This window comes from Aegilops tauschii, chromosome 5 (genome assembly GCF_002575655.3).
Source record: "Aegilops tauschii subsp. strangulata cultivar AL8/78 chromosome 5, Aet v6.0, whole genome shotgun sequence".
Lineage (NCBI taxonomy): Eukaryota > Viridiplantae > Streptophyta > Magnoliopsida > Poales > Poaceae > Aegilops > Aegilops tauschii.
Window position 1 is genome coordinate 413301727 of NC_053039.3, and position 10827 is coordinate 413312553.

Consider the following 10827-nt stretch of genomic DNA (forward strand, 5'->3'; position numbering starts at 1 on the left):
TAGGGGCACTGTGTGCCGTCTTGTCGATCGTCAGGGCGAGGCCGGGTCGAGTCGGCTACAGTGGCGCCCCGTCAGGTCGCCGTTTGCCGGTGTCATGGGTGACGTCGGGTGCACTGTTGCCACACCAGCCCTGGTCAGCGTGTAGGTGGGGGCACTGTTGCCTCGTCCGGCTGACCAGAGGCATGAGCGGGGTACTGTGGCTTTGGTCATCAGTTGGTGGAGTCTCGTCCCATCGTACGGCTGGGATGGGACGGCCCCTGACCCTTGGCCGGGTTTGGAGAACATGCCAAGGGCGGTGCTGGCTTGTTGGAGAAGTCTTGAGCTTGGTTGTTGGGGCCGTGTTGAGAAGTTTGGCCGGGTTGCAGAGCCTAGCCGGGTCGCAGGGCCTGGCCGGGTTGGGCGACCCGGCCAAGGGCGAGCCGGATCAAGGGGCGATGCTGGCCCCGTTGTTTTTGAAAAGGATCCGGGTTCCGATGCCTGCCTGGGGTTCATCCCCGCGACAGTACTCGATCGGTTGGAACCGCGTTGTCAAACGCTTCCGCTTTCGGTCTACGAGGGTACGTAGACACACTCTCCCCTCTCGTTTCTATGCATCTCCATGGATAGATCTTGCGTGTGCATAATTTTTTTCCATGCAACGTTTCCCAACACGAAGGACACGTTCAACTCGACATTTTTGTTGTGAAGTATACGGGCAAGTGAGACGGAAAACAGTGCCATGGTGGGAGAGTAAGCTACAGATGGCGAGGTTGTCAAACTCTTTTCCATTGTCAGTTTGAAGAGCATGAATGGGACGCCCAAATTGCGTGGTGACATAGAAAAGGCCGTCAGAGTGGGTAGCACATCTGATTTCCGCCGTAAAGGGAAAGACCACACATAGTGAGAGTAATCGTCCAGGATATGAAGATACCAGAGGTAGCCTGAATTACAAGCAACCGGAGAAGTCCACACATCATTATAAATCAACTGAAAAGGATATGATGCAATGGTGGTAGAATTTAAACGGAAGTCTAACGTGTTTGCCAACACGACGTGCATGACAAGTATGATCCTCAATCTTATCACAACTGAAACTGAAACTCTTAAGAATATGACGAAAAGTGATGGGGTTGAGATGACCCAAATGAGCATGCCAAAGATCTACGCCGGCGGAGAGTGCAACTGGAGCGGTGATGGTGGAGGATGGCGGATGAACCGGGTAGAGCTCGTCAGGGTTGTCATATCGGCGGAATACCATGCATCCTGGTTCAAGCGTCCTTGACAGAAAAACCAATTTGTCAAACTCAACAGTAACAGGATTTTCACGAGTGAAAGAACATACGAAAATAAGATTTTTAATGAGGGATGGTGAAACAAGTATGTTAGATAATGATAAAGGCATGGAATTGGAAGAAAAAGAAGCGTGCCCAACATATGTGATAGGAAGAGTGGAGCCATCACCGACGGTGATGCGGGTGGTGGTGGTGACGGGATGAAAAGAGTGGAGATTACCAGGATGAGTGAACATGTGGGTAGTAGCCCCGGTGTCCATGTACCAGTCGCCGCCGGTGTAGGTGTTGGGCGAAGGAGTGGTGTGCAGCGCGGCGAGGAGAGCCGGATCCCACGATGTCGATGCAGCGATGGAGGCGCCATGTTGGAGCTGTAGGCGTCTGCTAGCTTGCTGCGGTGGAGGAGGGATGAACCCTCCGCCGTCGTGCTGCGGTGGGGGAGGGAGGTACCCTCCATACGGCTGCGGCGCCGCATAGTAGGCCTGATGAGCAGAGAGGCGCTGCCCTACGGGACCCGGCGCCGGCGCACGACGATTCGACATGGTGTAGGCGTGGACGACGCCCGTCCATGGGTTGCGGCCACCCGACCATGGTGGCGCCGGCTGATAATGGTGAGGAACCCCACCGGTGGGCTGCTACTACTGCTGCTTGCGGCCATCGCGCTTGCTGCCCCGGCGGCGTTCAGTGGGAGGCGCGTGCGGCTGCGGATGAGCTGGCCCCCTTAGGGGGCTACGGGTAGGACGCCGAGAACGGCTGCAGCAGTGGCCCCGGGGTGCTGTGGCTGCTGCTACGGGTGGGGAGCAGGAGCCCGCGACTGATGGGAGGCGGCCGGTGGTGGGGGAGGGCCGCCTCGAGTGGTGCCGGCGGTGAGAGCAGTGTGCATTTCCCGGGTCTTCACTTGCTTCATCTGGCGCTTCTCCAACCGAAGACAGGCCACGAACTTGGCGAAGGAGGGCTCGGGAATCAGGGTGAGATTCGCCGCGGCATTGCCAAAGTCCTAGACCGGCAGTGAGTGTGCTGAGAAGAAGATCATCATCAATATTGGCACCAATATCGCGAAGCTCGTCGGCGAGAGTCTTGAGGTGGCGACAATAATCATCCACGGAGGAATTATCTTGATGGCACCCGAAAAACTCTTGCTGCAAAGAAACGCGCCGTTGGAGACGATTGTCGGTGAAGAGTCCGCTGAGCTTGGTCCAGAAGGCGTGGGCATCATCACCATCGCTCACGACCGTGTGAAACAGGTCCGGCGAAATGTTGAGATAAAACCACCAGATGAGCGTGGCGTCGATGTCGGACCACTCGTGATCAGCGGGCACGAGGCTCGAAACAACGGAACCATCCACACGATCGAGGAGGTTGTACTCGCGGAACACAAGGGAGAAGTAAGTCTTCCATGCGTAGTAGGTGGACGCGGCTTGATCAAGACGAACCGGGACCCAACCATAGATGTTTAGGTCACGGATTTCGGAGGCGGCAGGCGGGTCGGCACCGGCGAATGGGTTGCTGGCTCCAGACAGCGAGGAGTGGGAGGACATGGTGGCGGCGGGCTTGGGTTGGGAGGAGGACGCGGCGGCTAGGGAGGGTGCCGGCGGCGTGGGAAGAAGGGAACGCGGCGGCGGCAGAGGAAGCGGCGGCGGCGGGGCGGGGTGAGCGCGGCGGCGGCGGCAGAGAGGAGCGGCGGCGGCGCTAGGTTAGAGGGCGGCGGCGGCAGGGTGTGCAGCGGCGGCACGGGTGCGAAAGCTAGGGTTAGAACTTGAAAACTTATACCTTGTAGAATATTGGAATTGCACAATGTATTGATTATGTACAATGTGCATGATATATATGATGTACAAGGTGAACTTCTACTTCAATCTATACAAGGAAACTGGGCCTGATGTAGGAGAAACAATATGCATGCACGATAACGTGCTTAACATGGAGTGTCATTAAACTTGTCCGGTGAGTACAAATATTTGATTGCGAGAGAGTCGACCGTCCACAGTATTGAACTGAAATTTCACGATCTGGATTGGATGCCAGAGAAATACCGCACTGTGAAATGCGTAAGCCACTCACAGTCACAGAGGATGGAATATTTGCAGACTTGGGTCGAAGCCTCCGTCTCAAGGCAAATGAATTCACACTTGTCATCTGATGCACGAAAAATGGTCCTTGAGGACGGGTGTGCGGGGCTTTTCGGGTGTTGAGTAATGTGATAGTATTAGGAAACATAGGTTAGATTAGGAATTATTTTGGCGTGCCTTATACTTCAAGTAGATCATGTACTCCTATATATATGCCCATGAGGCTCAAGCAATAAAAACGAACAATTCCATCAAATTCCTCTCTCCCTTCTAACATGGCATCTATCGCAAGTCGATCCTAAACCCTAGCCGCCGCTGCTTCCGCACTTGCGCGCCGCCCCCGGGGCGGTCGGCCTCCATGACCGCCGCCTGGCCGCGCTGCCCGTACCTAGGGTTCATCCGCCGGCCGTGTTGGTCGACTGTCCTAGAGAGTCTTTTTCCTGAGCCCCCCTTTCGGGTTTTTTCGTTCCCTCGCCGGTCGTTTTGATCGGCGTTTTTTTTTTGGTTTTCCGATCTATACTTGATCGGTTTGCGTCGCCCACCGCCGCTGTCGACCCCGAGCGCCTCTACTCCAACACCGGCGCGATCGGCCGGCTTCTTCATCGCCCCGGCGACCTTGTGCCTCGTCCGCGCGTCTGCCCGCCGGTTGCCCCGAACCGGCGGCCTCGCGCGTCGTCCGCGCGTCTACCCGCCGGTCGCCCCGACCCAGCGGCCTCGCGTCCTGCGGCGGCCCTTCACCGCCGCCGTTCGCGCGCCGGCCCGCCCATCAATCTACGCCGGCCGTCACCGCCCTCCTCCGACCGGGACTCCTGCATCACCCCGACCCGGCGGCCTCGCGCCATGCGGCGGCCAATCATAACCGACCTGCCGCCCGCTGTCACCGGCTTCATCTCGGACTCCGCCGCCACCCCGCCTCCACCGAGCGACGTCCCCGACCTCGCGCGCGATCGGATTGATCACCCGCCCGCCGCCGCGATCCGCCTCAGCTACGCAGTGCGACCGACCTGGCCCGTCGGTTGCGCGCGCCTTCGCAGGCCCCGTGAAGATCGTCCCCGAGTTCAGCGCGCCTCTCCACCGATCGAGCATCGGGCTGCCGCTGTGTCGCCCCGTCGGGCCGCAGCGCCGCCGCCCCGTGGTTCTTCTCCTGGCTGCACCGACCCGCGTCACCGCTGCGTCGCCCCTTCGGGCCGTAGTGTCGCGGCCCGCAGTCCACCGCCAGCCCGAGGCCGTCCGCTCTAGGTCGTCCCCGTGGCAGCTCCGACCCTCGCGTCGCCGCTGCGTCGCCCCGTCGGGCCGTAGCGAGCGTGGCACGCGATCCCCGCCGCCATCCCGAGGCCGTCCCCGCGGCTGCACCGACTCGTAAACCGCCGTTGCGTCGCCCCTTCGTGTTGGGGAACGTAGCAATAATTCAAAATTTTCTTACGTGTCACCAAGATCAATCTAGGAGATGCTAGCAATGAGAGAGAGGGAGTGCATCTTCATACCCTTGAAGATCGCTAAGCGGAAGCGTTACAAGAACGCGGTTGATGGAGTTGTACTCGCGGCGATTCAAATCGCGGGAGATCCGATCTAGCGCCGAACGGACGGCACCTCCGCGTTCAACACACGTATAGCCCGGGGACGTCTCCTCCTTCTTGATCCAGCAAGGGGAGAGGAGAAGTTGAGGGAGAACTCCAGCAGCACGACGGCGTGGTGGCAATGGAGCTCGTGGTTCTCCGGCAGAGCTTCGCTAAGCACTACGGAGGAGGAGGAGTTGGAGGAGGAGAGGGCTGCGCCAAGCCAGGGGTGCGGCTGCCCTCCCACCCCTCCACTATATATAGGGGCAAGGGAGAGGGGGGCCGGCCCCTTAGATCCCATCTGGTGGGAGGGGCGGCGGCCAGGGAGGGTGGCTTGCCCCCCAAGTCAAGGGGGGCGCCCCTTCCAGGGTTTCCCCAAACCCTAGGCGCATGGGCCCTAGGGGGAGGTTGGTGCCCAGCCCACTTAGGGGCTGGTTCCCTTCCACCTATAGCCCATAAGGCCCTCCGGGGCAGGTGGACCCTGGAACCCCTTCGGTGGCCCCGGTACAATACCGGCATACCCCCGAACACTTCCGGTGACCGTATGATGACTTCCCATATATAAATCTTTACCTCCGGACCATTCCGGAACTCCTCGTGACGTCCGGGATCCTATCCGGGACTCCGAACAACCTTCGGTAACCACATACTATTTCCCATAACAACTCTAGCGTCACCGAACCTTAAGTGTGTAGACCCTACGGGTTCGGGAACCATGCAGACATGACCGAGACACCTCTTCGGCCAATAACCAATAGCGGGATCTGGATACCCATATTGGCTCCCACATGTTCCACGATGATCTCATCGGATGAACCACGATGTCGGGGATTCAATTAATCCCGTATACAATTCCCTTTGTCAATCGGTATGTTACTTGCCCGAGATTCGATCGTCGGTATCCCAATACCTCGTTCTATCTCGTTACCGGCAAGTCTCTTTACTCGTTCCGTAACGCATGATCCCGTGGCTAACTCATTAGTCACATTGAGCTCATTATGATGATGCATTACCGAGTGGGCCCAGAGATACCTCTCCGTCATACGGAGTGACAAATCCCAGTCTCGATTCGTGCCAACCCAACAGACACTTTCGGAGATACCTGTAATGCACCTTTATAGCCACCCAGTTACGTTGTGATGTTTGGTACACCCAAAGCATTCCTACGGTATCCGGGAGTTGCACAATCTCATGGTCTAAGGAAACGATACTTGACATTAGAAAAGCTCTTAGCAAACGAACTACACGATCTTGTGCTATGCTTAGGATTGGGTCTTGTCCATCACATCATTCTCCTAATGATGTGATCCCGTTATCAATGACATCCAATGTCCATGGTCAGGAAACCATAACCATCTATTGATCAATGAGCTAGTCAACTAGAGGCTTACTAGGGACATGTTGTGGTCTATGTATTCACACATGTATTACGGTTTCCAGTTAATACAATTATAGCATGAACAATAGACAATTATCATGAACAAGGAAATACAATAATAACCATTTTATTATTGCCTCTAGGGCATATTTGCAACAGTCTCCCACTTGCACTAGAGTCAATAATCTAGTTCACATCACTATGTGATTGTAATGAATCCAACACCCATGGGGTTTGTTCATATCTCGCTTGTGAGAGAGGTTATTAGTCAACGGGTCTGCAACATTCAGATCCGTGTGTGCTTTACAAATCTCTATGTCATCTTGTAGATGCAGCTACCACGCGGTACTTGGAGCTATTCCAAATAACTGCTCTACTATACGAATCCGGTTTACTACTCAGAGTCATCCGGATTAGTGTCAAAGTTTGCATCGACGTAACCCTTTACGACGAACTCCTTTTCCACCTCCATAATCGAGAAAATTCCTTAGTCCACTAGATACTAAGGATAAGTTCGACCGCTGTCATGTGATCCCTTCCTAGATCACTATTGTACCCCTTGACTAACTCATGGCAAGGCACACTTCAGGTGCGGTACACAGCATAGCATATTGTAGAGCCTACGTCTAAAGCATAGGGGACGACCTTCGTCCTTTCTCTCTCTTCTGCCGTGGTCAGGTCTTGAGTCTTACTCAATACTCACACCTTGTAACACAGCCAAGAACTCCTTCTTTGCTAATCTATTTTGAACTCCGTCAAAATCTTTACGGTATGTATTCATTTGAAAGTACTATTAAGCGTTTTTTGATCTATCCTTATAGATCTTGATGCTCAATGTTCAATTAGCTTAATCCAGGTTTTCCATTGAAAAACACTTTTCAAATAACCCTGGATGCTTTCCAGAAATTCTACATCATTTCTGATCAACAATATGTTAACAACATATACTCATCAAAAATTCTATAGTGCTCCCACTCACTTCTTTGGAAATATAAGTTTCTCATAAACTTTGTATAAACCCAAAATCTTTGATCATCTCATCAAAGCGTACATTCCAACTCCGAGATGCTTACTCCAGTCCTTAGAAGGATTGCTGGAGCTTTGCATACTTGTTAGCATCTTTCAGGATTGACAAAACCTTCTGGTTGTATCACATACAACCTTTCCTCAAGAAAATCGTCGAGGTAACAATGTTTTGACATCCTATCTGCAAGATTTCATAAATAATGCAGTAACTGCTAATATAATTCCAACAGACTCTTAGCATCGCTACGAGTGAGAAAGTCTCATCGCAGTCAACTCCTTGAACTTGCCGGAAAACATCTTAATGACAAGTCGAGCTTTCTTAATGGTGACACTTACCATCATTGTCTGTCTTCCTTTTAAAATCCATCTGCACCCAACAGCCTTACGACCATCAAGTAGTTCTTCCAAAGTCTATACTTTGTTTTTATACATGGATCCTCTCTCGGATTTTATGGCCTCGAGACATTCGTCGAATCCGGGCCCATCATCGCTTCTCCATAGCTCGTAGGTTCATTGTTGTCTAGCAACATGACTTCCAAGACAGGATTACGTACCACTCTGAAGTAGCATGCATCCTTGTCGTCCTATGAGGTTTGGTAGTGACTTGATCCGGAGTTTCATGATCACTATCATAAGCTTCCACTTCAATTGGTATAGGTGCCATAGGAACAACTTCCTGTGCCAGCTACACACTAGTTGAAGTGACGGTTCAATAACCTCATCAAGTCTCCACCATCCGCCCACTCAATTCTTTCGAGAGAAACTTTTCCTCGAGAAAGGACCTGTTTCTAGAAACAATCACCTTGCTTCCGGATCTGAAATAGGAGGTATACCCAACTGTTTTGGGTATTCTATGAAGATGCATTTATCCGCTTTGGGTTCGAGCTTATCAGCTTGAAACATTTTCACATAAGCGTCGCAGCCCCAAACTTTTAAGAAACGACAGCTTAGGTTTCTCTAAACAATAGTTCATACGGTGTCGTCTCAACGGAATTGCGTGGTGCCCTATTTAAAGTGAATGCGGTTGTCTCTAATGCCTAACCCATAAACGATAGTGTAATTCGATAAGAGACATCATGGTATGCACTATATCCAATAGGGTGCAGTTCTGATGTTCGGACACACCATCACACTATAGTGTTCCAGGCGGTATTAGTCGTGAAACAATTTCCACAATTTCTTAATTGTGTGCCAAACTCGTAACTCAGATATTCATCTCTGTGAACATATCACGGACATTTTATCCTCTTGTCACGACGATCTTCAACTTCACTCTGAAATTACTTGAACCTTTCAATAATTCAGACTTGTGTTTCATCAAGTAAATATACTCAGCATCTACTCAAATCATCTGTGAAGTAAGAACATAACGATATCCACTGCATGCCTCAGCACTCATTGGACTGTGCACATCAAAATGTATTACTTCCAACAAGTTGCTTTCTTGTTCCATCTTACTGAAAACGAGGCCTTTCAGTCATCTTGTCCATGTGGTATGATTTGCATGTCTCAAGTGATTCAAAATCAAGTGAGTCCAAATGATCCATTTGTATGGACTTTCTTCATACTAATAGACATGGTTCGCATGTCTCAATCTTTTCAAAAACGAGTGAGTCCAAAGATCCATCAACATGGAGCTTCTTCATGCGTTTTATACCAATATGACTCAAGTGGCAGTGCCACAAGAGCAGCAATTGATTTGCCGTTTCATGAAGTATCCCTTCTTTCCCTTGCCCTTCTTGAAACTAGTGGTTTTACTAACCATCAACAATTGATGCTCCTACTTGATTTCTACTTTCGTGGTGTCAAACATCGCGAATAGCTCAAGGATCATCATATCTATCCCTGATTTTTTATAGTTCATCACGAAGCTCTAGTAGCTTGGTGGCAGTGACTTTGGAGAACCATCACTATCTCATCTGGAAGATTAACTCCCACTCGATTCAAGCGATTGTAGTACTCAGACAATCTGAGCACATGCTCAACGGTTGAGCTTTTCTCCCTTAGTTTGCAGGCTTAAGAAACTTGTCAGAGGTCTCATACCTCTTGATGTGGGCACGAGCCTAAAATCCCAATTTCAGCTCTTGGAACATCTCATATGTTCCGCGACGTTTCAAAATGTCTTCGGTGCCTCAATTCTAAACCGTTCAACATTACGCACTGAACTATCACGTAGTCATCAAAACGTGTATGTCAGATGTTCGCAACATCCACAAACGACACTCGAGGTTCAGCACACCGAGCGGTGCATGAAGGACATAAGCTTTCTGTGCAGCAATGAGGACAATCCTCAGTTTACGGACCCAGTCCGCATAATTGCTACTATCAACTTTCAACTAAATTTTCTCTAGGAACATATCTTAAACAGTAGAACTAAAGCGTAAGCTACGACATAATTTGCAAAGACCTTTTGACTATGTTCATGATAATTAAGTTCATCTGATTATTTAATAAACTCCCACTTAGATAGACATCCCTCTAGTCATCTAAGTGATACATGATCCGAATCGACTAGACCGTGTCCGATCATCACGTGAGATGGACTAGTCATCAACGGTGAACATCTCCATGTTGATCGTATCTACTATACGACTCATGTTCGACCTTTCCGTCTCTTGTGTTCCGAGGCCATGTCTGTACATGCTAGGCTCGTCAAGTCAACCTAAGTGTTTCACATGTGTAAATCTGGCTTACACCCTTTGTATGCGAACGTTATAATCTATCACACCCGATCATCACGTGGTGCTTCAAAACAACGAACCTTCGCAACGGTGCACAGTTAGGGGGAACACGTCTCTTGAAATTTTAGTGAGGGATCATCTTATTTATGCTACCATCGTTCTAAGCAAATAATATGTAAACATGACAAACATCACATGCAAATCATAAAGTGGCATGATATGGCCAATATCATCTTGCGCCTTTTGATCTCCATCTTCGAGGCATAGCATGATCACCTTCGTCACCGGCATGACACCATGATCTCCATCATCGTGTCTTCATGAAGTTGTCTCGCCAACTATTACTTCTACTACTATGGCTAACGGTTAGCAATAAAGTAAAGTAATTACATGGCGTTTTTCATTGACACGCAGGTCATACAATAAATTAAGACAACTCCTATGGCTCCTGCCGGTTGTCATAATCATCGACATGCAAGTCGTGATTCCTATTACAAGAACATGATCAATCTCATACATCACATATATATAATTCATCACATCCTTTTGGCCATATCACATCACATAGCATACCCTGCAAAAACAAGTTAGACGTCCTCTAATTGTTGTTGCATGTTTTACGTGGCTGCTATGGTTTCTAGCAAGAACGTTTCTTACCTACGCAAAAGCCACAACGGTGATATGCCAATTGCTATTTACCCTTCATAAGGACCCTCTTCATCGAATCCAATCCGACTAAAGTGGGAGAGACAGACACCCGCTAGCCACCTTATGCATCAAGTGCATGTTAGTCGGTGGAACCTGTCTCACGTAAGAGTACGTGTAAGGTCGGTCCGGGCCGCTTCATCC